Source organism: Apium graveolens, chromosome 4 (assembly GCF_009905375.1).
Source record: "Apium graveolens cultivar Ventura chromosome 4, ASM990537v1, whole genome shotgun sequence".
In the NCBI taxonomy this organism is placed as follows: Eukaryota; Viridiplantae; Streptophyta; class Magnoliopsida; order Apiales; family Apiaceae; genus Apium; species Apium graveolens.
This window is the reverse complement of record NC_133650.1, coordinates 121,298,514-121,317,905: the sequence shown is the minus strand read 5'-3', so window position 1 is coordinate 121,317,905 and position 19,392 is coordinate 121,298,514.

Below are 19,392 nucleotides of genomic sequence, written 5' to 3'. Positions count from 1 at the left end.
GCTCAAGGATCTCAATCCAATCATATTTTATAACATCTCCAAATTTAACTAAACTACTTAACAATTAAGCTCGAATCATGCTTATCATTCAATTTACTACTCATCCATCCAAACCATCTCCAAACTTCAACATTCAAACTTATTACTAAAGGGTGAGAAGATTTATACCTTTCTTGGAGGGTGGAAAGTTACTAGGGAGCCTCAAAGAACCTTGATCTATCCTTATATAACCTTGATCTTGCAAATGAAATCAAGAAACACAAGGTTAAAAATTTGAAAACACTATTCACCCTAATCTTTAGTGAATTAATTAGCTATGAAAATCATGGAATCTTGAGCTTAAAATTATGGCTCATCTAAGCTATGAATTATGGAAGCTAAAGAAACAAACCTCTTGATTTTTGAAGGTGTGTAGCTAGGGTTTTGAAATTTTCCTCCTTGGTTTAAGAAGAAAAAGCCGAGAGCTTGTTCTTGAAGAAGAGAAGTCAATTTATATTTTTGATGAAATGAATTCTTTTTGGCTTGGTTGATTTTGATTTGTTTTTTTTTGCTTCTTACCTTTTTACCATGGTAATTTTTGTGTGGTTCACAATCATCCAACAATTCCTTCCCTTATGTCATGCTTATGTCATCATGTGATGTCACCCTCCCTCCTTTGTCCTCTTCTCATTGGTTGGATGACATCATCCCCTCTAATCTCTTTGATTAGCTTCTAATTACTTGGCTAATGACCGCTGATCTAGGCTAATGACCGCTGATCTATTATACGGTTCGCTTAAATTTCGTTTTCGTTTATCGTTTGAGGGATCATACCCGGAATCTATTACTTAGGTTCCCTTAACCTTTCTCAATACATTATATTCCTTTTTATGATCCTCTATTAAAATCCTTGAATTTAAATCCTTTTATCCTGTTACCTCATACTCAATTCTTTCGATATCTGGTGGATTTTCGGGAAAAATCAAAGTGTTCGAATTTGGATTCTGACGATCTTTACATACACTTATATACCATATAGAGTACTAATAAAATCTCAGAATATCCATATAAAAACCCCTATATAGTGTGGCATGAAAAGTTTTCTTATTCTGCATAATCTGCAAAATCACTATTCGTAAGGGTTTCAAAAATTTCCAAAAATTGGGGTTATTACATAATATGTATAATAATTAACAATATATGAGCATTCTCATAGTACTCATGAAAGTCTTGGTCAAAAAGAAATGAACCAAGTTTGTTATCTTAACGTGACCAAGTCGCAAAATATTCAGTATATATATACATATATACTTTTCACAATCTTTGAAATCCTCTGACATGTATAATATACACAGAGTTCCTGTTTATAACTGTATAAAAATATCGTTGCAAGGTGATCTCATATATCTAACCTTGTCTCAACGTTTTTCTGAAAATCTTTGACATGCATAAGATAATCATTTACTAGATATAAGTTTAAAAGATGAAGTTACAAGATACTCCAATATACTTATATCTTTTCCAAATACTACTTGAACTACCACCGTTCAAGTTATAATCAGTTTCAAAAGTTCATCAAACCGATGAGACTACAAGATAAGACTTGAATATATTCAATCTTTGAAATATCATTCGAAAGAAATGAAGTTACGAGATACTTCATTAAGTCCCGATATATATACACCTATATATATATACATTTCATACACTCCTTGAAAACCTCTGTTATGAAAATTATAAACAGAGTTGCAATATCCAATGAATTTAGAAAGGAGAAAACCTTGGCATAAACCTGATATCTTGCTAATCAGGCAAAGATACCAATAAGTAACCTTTTCTACTAGTAGATGGACGAATTCCCCACTGGTCATCACCCTGGCCGCATTAGGACCTATGCTGGACTGCCACTCAGCCACTTACGCATTGATGGACTCCCACTGAGCCACTTACACTTTCATGGACGCCCACTGAGCCCATGTTGCTTATGCCGACTCAAATAGATGGACTTACTTTCCGAACGTTGGGTAAGTAATCAATTCATTTATCAAAACATCAACCTCATTGCGAATATAAAATAAACCACAGAGCCGGATCCCTTAGATTTTTGAGCGGGTATTCAAGTCCCCTTCAAAAAGGAAGATCTTAAATTTGAAAATGAGTTTTGGGATCCGCTCTAACCTTTAAAAATCATTTTGAAGACTCGAAAACATTTTTAAGATTGTTTGGAGTAATGCTGATTTAATGAAATAAATCAGTCCCGATATATTAGAAAATATCCGAATATTATTATTTAAATAATATTCCCATAAAGGATAATCTCTATAAAAATAATTGAAGTAGAAGTTTTAAAACTCATACTTGAAATGAATAATAAATAACCAAAGATATACTTATACGAAAGTACGATCTTTATTTGAATAATCGAAAATAAGTTTGATTATCGAAACATTATTCTTTAATAAAATAAAGAATATTATTTAATAAAATAAGCGGAGTCATAAGTCCTTGAATGAATATTCAAAATAATATTCATTAAATAAAATAAACGGAGTCATAAGTCCTCGAATGAATATTCAAAAATAATATTCATTAAATAAAGTAAGCGGAATCATAAGTCCTCGAATGAATATTCAAAATAATATTCATTAAATAAAATAAAGTTATCGAATAAACCTTATTCGAATAATAGTTTTGAAAACTTTATCAATATATATATATATTATACTCGGGAACATCGACTCCCGGTTTAGAAAATGTTCACCTTTGGGTCCCCTATACTAAGGGTATACGCAACTACTGCTTATCTCTAGCATAGGTATTATGCAACTTATAAGCATTTGAATCAACAATTAGATATCAAGATTAGGAAACAGACATGCATATATACCATATCAGCATGCTCCAATATATCGCAAAATTTGCTAATAACAATCATGCACTTATCACAAGATAATGCATATACATATATTTATATCACAACAAAAGTATAACGGGTAAAAAAATTGCCCGAGTGTTCTCTGATAGACTTAAGCTTAGAGTGGGTCCGATAACCTATGAACAACAACATAAGTCAGAATTAAACCCCGGTCGCTTAAGAAACTAGACTTTAACCAATTGAAGCCTAACATTCGCTTATGGTCACTTTTACGCCTAACGAATCACATAAGTCGTTCGAGTACCCTCAGCTCCACCATTTTTTATAAATTAACCATTAAGAATTTTAAGACGATTCTTTCGCGAGTACCCTACCAGCTTCCTAATCCACTTTACATAATTGTTCATACTCCAATTAGTCATTTAAGGGCCTTAACCAAGGTTTCAAAGTAAGGCGAGGGGTAATGGTTAGTTCGCGAAACGCCGTTATTTAAAACGGTCGTTTCTCCTAAACCGTGCATCGGATTCGAGCAATCCACATATCAAAACGAATCTCGTAACATGAACTATCTAAACATGGCAAAGGTTAGAATCTTTCAGTGAGTTCACGGGTCCTAAAGTTAAGAACAGAACAGTTAAGGAAAATCGGGCATTATGACATTTATGTTTACACGATTTCCAATTTAATTAACACTCTAAATTATTATCAATTCACTCACAACCACCAATACAACAATATTCAATCATCATACTACAAAGTCAGTCCCCAACTCCAAGTTTTACCAATTTATCCAACCAATCAAAGACCCAATATTCAAAACCAATACAAATCCACCAAAACTACTTATAATCAAAGATCAAGCCTTAATACTAACAATGCTTCAATAAAACTTAATGGAATCATAAAATCAAAGCTAGAGTTTGAAGTTGATACCTTCCTTGGTAGGTGTTAAGTTGCTAGGACCTCCTACAAGCTTGATCTTACCAAAGAAATCAAGAACACAAAGTTAGGTTTTGAAGTTTCTAAAAGTCCGATTTAAAGAACTGTAAAAATGAGGGTTTTACCATGCTTATTTGGACGAGACTTGTCAACAAGAGTTGTAGGCCATCTCAATACCTTTCCAACGAGCTATAGAACACAACATTTGAGTGAGTATTGAAGGAGATATGGTAGTTTTAAGTTCCTGCTCTGGTTTTGGCCGAGAGCAAGGGAAGAAAAAGTGAAGTAAAAATGTTTCTAGTTTGATTAAATGATTTGTGTGGTGTTTAGCTTGGTTACTTCCTTTTTTGGTTAATTAGATTGTTACCATGGTAAAAATTGTGTGGCTCACAATCAACCAACCAATCCCTCCATTTGTCATGCTTATGTCACCATGCCTATGTCATCTTTCTTATGTCATCCTCTTACACTTGTCTTCTTCTTGTTGGTGTGATGAAATCATCATCCACTAACCTCTTTGATTAACCCCTAATTACTTGGCTAATGACTGCTTATCTGTTATACTGTTCGCTTAACTTTCGTTCTCGTTTATTGTTTGAGGGATCATACCCGGGATCTTATTACTTGGGTTCCCTTAACCTTTCTCAATATATTATATTCCTTTTATGATCCTCTCTTATAATCCTTGAATTTAAATCCTTTTAATCATGTTACCTTATACTCAATTCTTTCTGTATCTGGTGGATTTTCGGGAAAAATCAAAGTGTTCGAATTTGGATTCTGACGACCTTTAGATACGCTTATATACCATATAGAGTACTAATAAGATCTCAGAATATCAATAAAAGAACCCCTACATAGTGTGACATGAAAAGTTTTCTTATTCAGCATAATCAGCAAAATCACTATTCATAAGGGTTACAAAAAGTCCAAAATTTTTGGGGTTATTACAGTCTCCTCTCCTTAAAAGGATTCCGTCCCGGAATCAGATAGAAAACAATTGGGGATGCTTTTCTAGCATTGTGCCTTCTAACTCTCAAGTCAATTTTCCCACATTGTGGTTCTGCCACAAAACCCTGACTAGCACGATAACCTTTCTTCTAAGTACTTATTCCTTTTCGATCTATACCCTTCCTGGTTGCTCCATATAGGTTACGTTTGGTTGCATGTCTATGTGCTCATATGCCCCTATTTGTCTGGCATCTGGATTACACTTTCTTAACATTGATACGCGGTACATGTTATGAACTTGTTACAGTTTCGGGGGGGGGGGGGGGTAGGGCTAGCTCATATGCTAACTTCCCAATATGTCTTAATACCTCAAAGGGGCCAACAATTCGTGGGCTTAGCTTTCCTTTCTTTCCGAACCTCATTCATCCTTTCCAAGGGAATACCTATAACAACATTAGGTCCCCTACTTCCTATTCTTTGTCCTTTCGTGTCAATTCAACATACTTCTTATGTCCATCTTGGGTTACTACCAGCCATCCTCTGCTTAGATCTATTATATCCTTGGTCCTTTGGACTACTGCGGGTCCGAGCATCTTGCGCTCTACAACTTCATCCTAATATAAGGGAGATCGACATTGTCTTCCCTCAAGGATCTCATAAGGCGATACCTCGATACTGACATACGATCGATTATTGTAAGAAAACTCAATCCGCGTTAAGTGATCATTCCAAATTTCTTTCAAGTCTATTGTACAGACTCTCATTATCTCATGTAGATCTACAACTTTTGCTTCTCAATACCCACTCTTTTCCAGTTCGTAATCGTTACTATATTCCGTACCAAATTTTATACTGATTACACTTTTGCTCGTTAGCGTTCTATAACCTTTTAATAATCGCGTCAACCTTAGTATCACGAACACGTTAGAATCGGAATACCACCATACTTGGTACCACTTCATCTCTAGCTGCCTCCATCTTCGAAAGCTTGGTCCTTCATATAGAAGTAAAAGAATTTATTGAGAGATCACTATGATCATGAACACTTGTTACATTGCATAGTTAGTACAGAAGGTGGCCAGCCTTTAGTACTTGACAAGCAATTAAACAATAGATGGTATCCTATTAGGCTTCTATCACACAGATAGGTAGTCATTCGGCAATACCTCCCCTTCTGGAAGGGTTGTTCTTCTCAGCTTATATGAAATGAAAAGGAGAGAAAAGAACGAATTGAAGAGAATTGTATATATATATAAAATATACTGCCACAAAATATCTGGCTTGGAATCTACCTCTGAACTATAGAGGTTTGTCATAGGAGAACAAAACATATACGTATATATATATCAACATCAAGTATTATAGCATCGTATTTCACGTGTCTGAATATTTACTATTCCGTCCATTATTCTATGGACCCATGCTCTTGCTCGAGCTTATAAACAACCACCTTTGAAACTCCCTCGACATCGAAAATCGAATCTGGGATTTCATTCTAGACGTCATCGTTATTAGAATTCTATGCTTGTATCGCAACCTTCCTCGTATAGTAATATGACTCTCTCTTGATAAGAAGGAATAAGTATTCAATAGGTAGATAATCGACTTAATTAGCCTATCAATGATAACTTATACACCACCACGACCCGATTAAAGGTACTCACTGTCAACATCCATTCCAATACAACTCTCACGGTTGTAAGTAATCGGCTCATTACTCGCAGAATCATTCCTGCATTACTATGGCCCACCGTTGACCTACTGTAGTCATTCGTTTTCCATGAAGTTTTAATAGCTAACCATCCGTAGTCCATTCATATCATATCGAATCCTTCTAAGGAGGTAACATAATCACCATTCATGATTCGTGAAGAACATTCCTGATCCTGACGTACATACATGACATGAAGAAGATAAAATTGCAGAAGAGTTTCAATCAAAGCAACGATAGCAGGCTAATACCATTATTAACCATATTTCTTTACTGGGAGACATGAAGCTCAAAGGTTCATTTAGTCCTTTCGTAACATGCTCCTGGCTTATCTCAAGATAGGACCTTCTAAGATAGAAAGCCCGCTCACGGCGATTACATGAATTAAATCTTTACCAAACTACTATTACGGTTGAGTACCGCACAATCATCAGAAGGAATGTCAATCTTTCACACCATAATACAACCTTCACGGAATTAACCATTATCACTGTATTCCTCTGGCACAAGCGCCGATAATTGTCCTCTTACACTTAAAGTGTTGGCCACCTCTTTGGCCTTTCCTGATAGTAAAATTTCCTTATAATCAATATCATTTTAACCACCTCCAACTAAATTTTCTACCTCATTTCAATCACTGCTTATGTGAAAATGCTTCTCTTAAGTCCTGGTGAGAGAAAAATTCACCATTTTTCCATAAGTCATTGCCTTAGTCTTTAGATGTGAACATTGCCATGACTGACTCTCGATCATACTTAGGATGTCTCTTATCTTGGGTCCTTCTTGTTTTCACCAATCTCGACCCTCATTGGATCGATCTATACTTTCTTATGGTTCAACACGTGCCCCACATGGCATTATTATAATTACGTCATATTTACTTCATCAAAATTTCTATTCTTGAGAACTTTGAATATTACCTTTCTCCTTGTAAAACCTCTAAGGTTATCCTTAAATCCTTCATTAGGTACACCCTAGGCACAGGGCATATCAAGATACCATTTACTAATACCAGAATCATTGTCTATATACTTCTGAAAAATTTCTCCACTGATCCTTAAAGGTTGTTGTTACCTTAATCCTTTCCAATTCATACTGTCAAAACTCATGCTGTCCCTATTAAGGGTGAAATGCCAACCTTTATGCAATCCCCTAGGATTCATTTCAAGTTATCGGGGTTTTATCCTTAATTCCACCTTTAAAAGATACTTACACTCTTTCATGGATAAATCAAGTCATATATCCTTGATAGATTATCTTATTCAATCATTCCCACCCAGATAGTTTATACCAATTTCACAATAGCATCCTTATTCAAACTGAGGTCAACCCATATGGACTCCAAAAGATAAAAATGGTTATCCGCTTTTCTTTCCTGATTTGGTAATGATCACATGGATGTTCTGGAAAATATTGGTCGTGTTCAACGTGAACTTCTTCTTAATAAATCCTTATTTACTTTTGTTGTTTATCTCAACAGTCATCTCAATGTTGGGATATCTTTCGTACCCAACGTCTCCCTTTCTGGGTATCATGCCCCCGGTCTTACACTTCATTTTCTTGAAGGTCACTCCCTTCATCCAATTTTCTAATTTCTTACTTTCTGGTCTCCTCAGTCTATCCGCGTCCCCTTGTTTATCTTTCGAACTATCTCAAGGTTTCCTCGAACCCTCCCAACTTAAAGGGGATAAAATATATGTATCTCTTATGCCTTCAACCATCAACTTTAACTTATGGTGAATCACCCTCATCCTGATGAATACATACTTCTCTATTTCTATTGCTACGAGTCTTTAGGGTTTCCTCATACCCAACTCCCTTATCATTCCTCAAACTCTATTGTCTTTATTTTCCTTTCCACTTCAGTTTCTTTTTATTTTCTTTTCTATTACAATCATTTCATGAACCCACTACTCATTGACTTCAAACATCACGTCGTTCTGGGATTCTTTTCATTAGAACGAATCTTGACAACTTTTACAACTTAGCTTCATAATTCATCATACTCGTCCGCCTTTGTTCTGGCTCTAAAGCTTTTACACTATCTCCATAACCTTGGGAATTACTTTCCCGAAAATAATTGACCGAACTTTAATCAGTTTATTCTAACCTCTGGCTCCGTGCCTTTCTTGTTCTTTCACCAGCGGGTGGCCTCTCTCTTAGGAAGGTAAGTGACAAAAACAGTCTTTTGCGCTTCGTCAATCATTTAGAATCTCAAATGATTCCTATATTTCCTTTAGCCAGTCTCTTGCCTTGACTGGGTCAACTTGTTCCTTGGAACTCTGAGAGCTTAGCGACTTAAAGGTCATGAAAGAATTTCCCACCGCATTGTTTCCTCAGGGTGGTGCTTGGGAATAAAAGTATAATTTTTGTTTAGGTAGGTCCATGAATTGCCCCATAGGAGTACCGTCCTGGTTCTCCCTATCTTGCTCGACTTCTGTTTTCTCAGTATGAAATGTTTTCTCATCCTCCCCATAATCAGGGTCATCCTATATGTTTTAAATCCTCATTTTCCACTTCATTATGTTATGGGTTCCTTCTATCTTGATGGCATCCTCCCTGACTATCACATTCAGGGTTTGCCCTAACTCTTATTCCTCGAACTATGACTTTCATCTAAGATCCAGTCCTTAAGCTCTTGAACATTTGGAACCCAAATTCTGTAGGGATACCTCATTATTCTCTCATCATCTTTCTAGGTATTAATCTCTTCTCCGGTCATTGGTTCTCTGCCTCTATTCATCACTTTTTCTTGGCACAATATGATCTTCTCCAATAATTCGGGTTGTATTGCAATCTCAAATAGCTTTTCGGTACCGGCTCCGGTTATCTTCATTTCTATTTCCATTTTCTCAAAATCTCTTATCAACTCTCCCAAAGACATTTTCATCTTGAGTCTCTCTTTTATACTAAGGACATTAGCCACCATTTTGGCTTTCCCTAGATGATAAAGAATCTCATAATCATAATCCTTGATTAGCTATAACCACCTCATCTGGCGTATGTTGAGCTCTTTCTACGTGAAAGTGCACTAGAGCACTTATGGCTTGTGTAAATCTCGTACTTCTCTCCATACATGTAGTGCCTCCAATCTTTAGGGCAAAACTATTGCCACGAGCCCAAGCTCATGGGCGGGGATATCGAATTTTATATTCTCTTAATTGTCTTGATGCGTACGCGATTACCTTGCTGTGCTGTATAAGAAGCACCCTAATTCCTTATGCGAAGCGTCACTACACATCACAAAATCTCCTTTTTCCATCCGACAACGCCAACATAGGGGCCGTCACCAACCTTTGATTTAGTTCTTAAAAGCTGTTCTCGCATTTCTCTGTCCATTCGAACTTCTCAGTCTTATGAGTAAGCCACGTTAAAGGGGCTACTATCTTTACAAACTTGAACGAACCTCCGGTAGTGACCGGCCAATCCTACCTCTGGTAGTCGCCCTAACCATGGTCATCAATTCCTCAGTGGTCCTTTATTCAATCTTGTCAGGATCATCCACGACAATAATCTCTTCTGGGACAACCTCCTCAACGGCTACATCCTCAACATGAGCATTATCCGGTCCCTCGTTAGGACGCTCTATCGGATCCATTATCTGATCTCCAATAAGTAATAAAACATCATCACATTGTTGCTCCTCAACCTCAGGGTTCGGAGTCCCGCTACCATATACGATAACGAACTACGCTTCTATCACGATATTTATAAGGGTTCCCATAAGGGTTTTAACTGTCAGTACTACGTTAGGTAGTCCGACTATGAACTTTGCAAGAGTTCTTATAATCTTAGTGAACTTATTATTTTAACGTCATATCATCTCTGAGGTTTATAACGCTTAGCACTGATACCATTTCTATAATACCCTCAAATCCGGGGTCGGGGATTCGGGTTGTCACGAGTTTCATTTCCCTTATCAATACTTAATCTTAACAGTCAACCAACTACTGCGTACTGTGACCCCACAATATACACACACACACCACAAGTTATAGTCTCAGAGATGAATACTAAAAATAACACAAATCATTTTATTCCACAATTATAAACCATTTCACCATAAAAAGGGTTTCTGAATAATTTACATATTCTTTGCCATTATTACAATTCATAAATATACATAAGTCTGGCACAACAAAAGTTGAAAGCCTAGCCTACTGGTAGTTCCTACCTCAGCTACAACGGCATCAACGCCTACAGAAAACTGCGGAACATTTCCTAACCGCTCACGAATTGGGAGCTTGATCCTGTTCATCTTGTCTATCTATTGTTGTGTGATGAAAGAAGAAAGCAAGGGTGAGCAACAAGCCCACCGAAATAATATGTATAATAATTAACAATATATGAGCATTCTCATAGTACTCATGAAAGTCTTGGTCAAAAAGAAATGAACCAAGTTTGTTATCTTAACGCGACCAAGTCGCAAAATATTCAGTATATATATACATATATACTTTTCACATTCTTTGAAATCCTCTGACATGTATAATATACACAGAGTTCCAGTTTATAACTATATAAAAATATCATTGCAAGGTGATCTCATGTATAATAAAATAAAGAATATTATTTAACAAAATAAGCGGAGTCATAAGTCCTCGAATGAATATTCAAAATAATATTCATTAAATAAAATAAACGGAGTCATAAGTCCTCGAATGAATATTCAAAAATAATATTCATTAAATAAAGTAAGCGGAATCATAAGTCCTCGAATGAATATTCAAAATAATATTCATTAAATAAAATAAAGTTATCGAATAAACCTTATTCGATTAATAGTTTTGAAAACTATATCAATATATATATATATATATATATATATATATATATATATATATTACTCGGGAACATCGACTCCCGGTTTAGAAAATGTTCACCTTTGGGTCCCCTATACTAAGGGTATACGCAACTACTGCTTATCTCTAGCATAGGTATTATGCAACTTATAAGCATTTAAATCAACAATTAGATATCAAGATTAGGAAACAGACATGCATATATACCATATCAGCATGCTCCAATATATCGCAAAATTTGCTAATAACAATCATGCACTTATCACAAGATAATGCATATACATATATTTACATCACAACAACAGTATAATGGGTAGAAAACTTGTCTGAGTGTTCCCGGATAGACTTAAGCTTAGAGTGGGTCCAATAACCTGTGAACAATAACATAAGTCGGAATTAAACCCCGGTCGCTTAAGAAACTAGACTTTAACCAATTGAACCCTAACGTTCGCTTATGGTCACTTCTACGCCTAACGAATCATATAAGTCGTTCGAGTACCCTCGGCTCCACCATTTTTTATAAATTAACCATTAAGAATTTGAAGACGATTCTTTCGCGAGTACCCTACCAACTTCCTAATCCACTTTATATAATTGTTTCATACTCCAATTAGTCATTTAAGGGCCTTAACCAAGGTTTTAAAGTAAGGCGAGGGGTAATGGTTCGTTCACGAAACACCGTTACTTAAAACAGTCGTTTCTCCTAAACCGTGCATCAGATTCGAGCAACTCACATATCAAAACGAAGCTCGTAACATGAACTATCTAAACATGGCAAAGGTTAGAATCTTTCAGTGAGTTCAAGTGTCCTAAAGTTAAGAACAAAACAGTTAAGGAAAATCGGGCATTATGACGTTTATGTTTACGCGATTTCCAATTTAATTAACACTCTAAATTATCATCAATTCACTCACAACCACCAATACAACAATATTCAACCATCATACTACAAACTCACTCCCCAACTCCAAGTTTTACCAATTTATCCAACCAATTAAAGACCCAATATTCAAAATCAATACAAATCCACCAAAACTACTTACAATCAAAGATCAAGCCTTAATATTTTAAAAAATACGAAATTTATATTTTACAAGTTTTTAAATATTTGGAAAATTTTAGAATTATTTTGATAATTTTTCAATTTATTTTTGCTCACAAATTATATCATAAATATATTAAAATACGAGTCAAAAATTAGCCTTTAGATTATAAGAGGACACGTGCCCTGTTCGTTGCTGGACACATTACTGTTAACAAAAAAAAACCAGCATCCCCACCCCCTTTACCCACCTGGCGAATAACCCCCCCTGATTTTTTTCTTTTCCACCGCCTCCCTCCTCTATCCCTCCCTGCTCTCTCCTCTTCCCGTATACTTTTATACTTTTAATTTTCAAAAATTCATCTTTCAAACCGTACATCCAAATTTTAATTGCTATATATATAAATAATCAGCGTTTCGATAACTACGCATAGGTATATATATTAAGAGTTTTTGAGAAAATATTTGCGGAGCATATTTTCGATTTTAATTTATTTTCGGGGCGTAGTAAAGGAGTTTGACGGCGTTGATTACTCCACATGGCGTTTCAGCGTGTATATGTCTATGACTATTAATTTCGGATTTTTCTAGAGAAATTTTCCGGACATCAGATATTCTCTTCCGGTTGATCAGAATTTATTTTGGGTAACGATTTTGAAATTTCGCTTTCGTATTTGAGTATATTATAGCATGTTAGTGTTTACATATTTATTTCATAATTTTTAGAAATTGTTGTAGAAATCGATTTTGGCCGTATTTTTCATTTCTGGCATGTTTATATGTGCAGATGTAAATTATGGTGTGTTTTAATTTATTGATGTTATTAGAATATAGTTGGATTTGATTGTTTGAAATTGATTTTGAGGGGTCCTAACCCCGGGGAAAAGTCCGTATTACAAAGACGTTATTTCAATTTTTTTTCTAAAATATTTATTTCAATTTCAAATTATTATCTTTTATTATTTTCGAAAATCATAATTTGATTCAATAATTTATAATTTATTTGGATTAATTATTTATTCATTTTATTAATTGATTAATTCATTTAATCAATTAATTATATTTATGAATAGTTGAATGAAGTGTAATTATTATAATTGAGCCAAATAATATTCTAAAATTATTTTGAGCTTTTAAAATTATATAAAGGTATTGAATATTCAATTAATATTATTATTAGTTGAATTATTCTTATTTTATTTGTATAAAATAGACTGTTTGTCCGTTTAATATGAAACGAACGCGTAAAGACTCAGAAAAATATTTAGCTTTCATTAAAAATACTTTCGAGACACAAATTTTTGTTTCGAAAGGTCGCTTGTTTTGCAAATCGATTCTGAGTCGCGTAGTGACTAAAAAGTCATATTTTGACCCGATTTTGATTTTAAAAATACCGAGACCTATCTTTAGAGAACTTAGTTATGTGTGATGTGAATTATGTGATATGTGAATTATGTGTTTACATGCTATATGGATTACGTGCGTACGTGGGTCAAGGTTCTTGTATTGACTGTTGTAACTATGTGTGGGCTATCGTATGGGTAGACGATATGATTTTGACGTGCAATTCGTCGAGTAATTATCGTTTAGACGATTAAAGTGTTATTTTCTAATTATAGATACGAGTCTTTCAAGACGATCAGGACCAGATGAAATGGATGAAGACTAGAGTTGAATAGTATGGAATATTTGGTTGTAGCACTGCATGAGCAGCATATCAGAGATTTAGCGAAGTAAAGACGGTGATGCGTTGAGATGCCAGACTGAGATAATTGCATTTCTACGAGTGTGACTAACTGCTAAAAATCCAAAGGCAAGTATCCCTATCTTCGCTTATCATTCAAGTGATATTTATCTTGAATCCTATTATGCAAATATTGCTTTCCTATTCTCAGTTCAGAATAGATAAATGTTTTACATATCGCTGAGTAAATGTTTATCATGCAAATACTCCCTGCTATTCTATGTTCAGAACAGTTAAGTGTTTTACTTATCAAATTACTGAATTTATAAAATTTTTGGATTTTGAGAAAAATGATTTGGTTGCGAGTATTCATACCCAAGTAAATGGGGGAATAAAATTATTTTGGGTGTCAATTATTATGACCCCTTTTCAATGAAAGGTTTTAAGATTGGATGACTGTATAAGCAATCGGGGCGTATGGTCCAGCGGAGGGCTATTGCTAAGTGTTATATGAAATATTATGACATAATTTATGCCACATGCAGATATATTGCCTTTTTATTTGAGTACTCGTGTTTTGGGACATGTTTCTACGAATCATGATCCAGTGCTATCACACGGGCTGATCAGCATGTTATGGTACGTCCGTCGGAGATAGATTCCAATCTAAATTATTATATTGTTTATGATTTATCAAGTGTTTTGGTTTTGAATAAAAGGTGAAATGCAGTTTCGAATCAGTTTCTGATTTAAGCTGATACTTACTTTGTTGTTGATATCAAAGGTGGTATTAGTATAGATGATTGATGTTGACTTTATTATGGGATGTTGTGAGCATCAAAGTTCGTATTGATATCTAATTTGATATGACAACAAAATGAGTATTAATATCAAGAGTTCGGTTTTGAATAAAGTTTATGATTCACTCCATAATCATTATTTCATGTTAGTGTTGTTTATGATATTTCCGTAAACAATATTTACGAGCTTTGTTCTCGTCAAGATTCAAAATATTACTAAAGCATTTTCGCTCAAAAACATCAAAAAAAAGTTTTAATACAATTAGGGAATCAATTCTGGGATTTCTTAACTGAAATTTTCTGATTAAGCAATTATGAATTTAAATGTTCTGGTCCAATGCAGATGTCAGTTTTATATCAAAACGACCATATATATGCTATAATGAACTTGCTGAGCACTTCTTTCGCTCGTACTTGCCTATTTTAAATTTAACCTTCTAGTGAGGATTAACTTGCGCTGTTTAGCTACGTAATCCGAGAAGACAAAAAAGAAGCATTTTGGAAAGTGGTTGGTCCAGGGTTCGCGGACTAGTGCAAGTTCTGTTATGTAAAGTTGTTTATATTATATTATATTATAGATGTGTATTGTATAGTTGGGACTAGTGAACTTCTTTTCAAAGTTATACTTGCGGGTTTAGTTTTGAGTTTGTAAAGTATTGAAAAGAGTTTTAAAAGAAAGTGAAAAATTTATTGGTGTAATTTGGAATTCTTGTTTTCAGAACTGTAACCTTAAAAGATCTTGGATTAGTTTGGGGTCATAGATGCTAAATATCTTTCATTGGCATTTATTTATTGGTTAAACAAGTTATTTTGGATTGAGATTTTATAGTGACGACCAAATCCCCTGACCCCGGATTTGGGGGGCGTTACATGTTGGTATCAGAGTTGAGGTTATAGTAAACTAGAAACTAGAGTGTGTAGCAGTGTGTATAGTTATGTAAGGATGATTGAGCTCATATCGAGTTCCTGTTGGACTATTGGATATAGTACCAACGAGTAAGCTAAAATAGGCGTATTCATTTGAGATGGTTGTGTTGAGCTGGACAAAACTCCTGGAAATTACAAACTTTTATTGTGCAATCTTCCGAGGCTACTGCAATTTGACGATGATGAAGATTATCGATATCCTTGGAACATGAAGAAGTGACTAGAATCGGATGATGAGTCAACATAAAAGTTCAAATAAAAGTTAAGTATTAAGACTTAGGCAATACCTTCCCTTTCTATAACTTCTTTTGACCTCCCTCAAAAGAGGTATGTGTTAGAGGATATAATCCCTAACACCCATTTAATCATTTTATGCCAGAATCTTGTTTTCTGGATTTCATTTTTCTCCAAAATACCAGCTTTGAAACTTTTTTAATTTTGATCCGAGGATTGCATTAACAAGTCATTTCTCAAAAACCCTTGATTATTCACTTGATTTTGAATCCCTTTCATATTCTTTTATTCTGACTGAGAAGAAGAACCCTAACTATAGGGGACAAAAGGTATACCTTTTTGTGTGATAGGAGTTGGATGGGACGCCATCACTTGTGTGTGTTGTGACTACAAGAAGGTTAACAACCTTTAGTAGTGTCTTAATTTGGGCACGCAATACCAAGTTCGTTTGATCATATTGATCTCTCAGTCATCCTTTCATTTCAACAATACTTTCTCAAAAATTCAGATTTGGTAACCACAATGGTGGGACACCCGTTATGATATGAAATTCCTTTCTCTTTGAAATTTCATGATTTTATTATCTCAAATATACGAAGGTATGACAATCAAGTTGAGCTGAGTTATCTTGGTCAAGTTAAAGTAAGGCTATATGATGGGATTACGAATAACAACAATAGATTGCGATGCAATTAAAATATTATTGATGTATAACAAAGTCAGTCTCTCTCTCTTTATTTCTCTCTTTCTCTCTTTCTTTTTCTTTTCCTTTACCTTCCTCTCTATTCTTCTTTCTCTCTACCAGTAAAAGTGATTCCATTGAGAAATTGGTCGAAGTATGTGGATGGAACAGTGGTGCAGAGTGAAGCTTCCGTAATAACTGGGCGGCATAAAGAATTTCAGTGTTATTTGAAATTTTGAGAAAAGTTATGTATGCAAGATTGGAAAGTTGGCCAGAAGATCCCTAGTGCTCTCTTCTACTGATTCCGAGGACGGAATCCTTATAAAGAGGGTAGATTGTAATATCTCATATTTTTAGAATTATTATAATTATTATTTGAATATATATATATATGTGTGCTTTTATGATTTAGAAGGAATAAAATGGTAAATATTTTATTCCTGTTTGACGAGTTGGTGTTATTAAATTGGTTAAGTGTTATATCGATACTTGTTAAATTTTGAAAATATTTACATAAATATATTATTTTTAAAAGTTATTTGAAAGCCGATCATATTGATATTGGTAAATTGAAATTGTTTTATAATATCCGGTAAATATCGTGTAATTATTTTTATCAATAAATAATTATTATGTGATTATTATGAGAATTTTGGTGAATTATCTGATGATTGATATTTATATTTGGGTTTTTATATGTGATAAAGTGTAAGTATTTTGATTTTTTAATATGTCCAGAATAAAGTATAGATAATTATGGTATTTTTCTGGTAATTTTTGGATTGTTATATAATTTTATAAAGCTTTATAGATTTAATAATTATTTTCTGAGTAAATATAAAACTATTTTATAAAGCTGTGAATCGTCCAACTTCAACCGTTTTGCATTTTGACAACCCGAAACTCTTCGAAAAACTCATTCCTAACCTAATCTGATTATTCTGAACATTTTCCGTGTTTTGACTTTTTCGATCCAGAGTACGGTTTGATCCGTACGAGTCCCGGCGCAAATTTTTCGATACAATAATCATTTCGGTAGATCAATAAAACCCGTATTCTCGAGAGATGAGATATTTTTACATTATTTTCTCATAGGGTGTTTTATAAGAAGCTCGCTTTTGATAATTATCCAAATCTAGTATTAAATTGTATCATTTTTATAGTTACTTAGCGGCTAAGTAATCTATTTTTCGATCGGATATATAAGTATAAATTCAGTATTAAAATCCAGTTAATTTCGAAAATATGAAACATATATTTTATTAGTATTCGAATATTTTGAGAATTTTTTAAAAAAATTTGGAATTTTTTTTGGATTATATTCACCCGCACGTTTGTTCGTTAAATCGTAAAATGCGGGTATGATGCACAATTCAAAAATGTATTAAAAATTATAAAAATAAAATTTAATTAGTTTTTAAATATTCCAAGAATTTTAGAAGTATTCCGGTAATTTTTCGAGTTAGTTTCACCCGCAAGTTTGTTCATTAAATCCCCAAATGTGGGTTTGATGTTAGATTAAAAAATATTTTAAAAATTACGAAATTTGTATTTCACTAGTTTTTAAATATTTGGAAAATTTTAAAATTATTTTGGTCATTTTTTAATTTATTTTTGCTCACATATTATATCATAAATATATTAAAATACGAGTCAAAAATCAGCCTTTAGATCATAAGAGGACACGTGTTAGAGTAAAGACACGTGCCCTGTTCGTTGCTGGACACATTTAAAAAAAACCCAGCACCCCCACCCCCTTTACCCACTTGGCGACTAACCCCTCCCCCTGATTCTTTTCTTTTCCACCGCCTCCCTCCTCTATCCTTCTTCGCTCTTTCCTCTTCCCGTATACTTTTATACTTTTAATTTTCAAAAATTCATATCTTTCAAACCGTACACCCAAATTTCAATTGTTATATATATAAATAATCAGCGTTTCGATACCTACGCATAGGTATATATATTGCGAGGTTTTGAGAAGAAAAATTTGCGGAGCATATTTTCGATTTTAATTTATTTTCGGGGCGTAGAAAAGGAGTTTGACGGCGTTAATAACTCCACATGGCGTTTCAGCGTGTATATGTCTATGGCTATTAATTTCGGATTTTTCTGGAGATATTTTTCGGACATCAAATATTCTCTTCGGGGTGATCATAATTTATTTTGGGTAACGATTTCGAAATTCCGCTTTCGTATTTGAGTATATTATAGCATGTTAGTGTTTACATATTTATCTCATAATTTTTCGAAGTTGTTGTAGAAATTGATTTTGTCCGTATTTTCATTTCTGGCATGTTTATATGTGCAGATATAAATTATGGTGTGTTTTAAATTTATTAATTTTATTAGAATATAGTTGGATTGGATTGTTTGGAATTGATTTTGAGGGGCTCTGACCCTGGGGAAAAGTCCTTATTGCAAATACGTTTTTTCGAATTTTTTTTCTAAAATATTTATTTCAATTTCAAATTATTAACTTTTTTATTATTTTCAAAAATCATAATTTGATTCAATAATTTATAATTTGTTTTGATTAATTATTTATTCATTTAATTAATTGATTAATTCATTTGATCAATTATTTTTATTTATGAATAGTAGAATGAAGTGTAATTATTTAGAATTGAGCCAAATAATATTCTAAAATTATTTTGAGCTTTTAAAATTATATAAAGGTATTGAATATTCAATTAATATTATTATTAGTTGAATTATTCTTATTTTATTTGTAGAAAATAGACCGTTTGTCCATTTAATACGAAACGA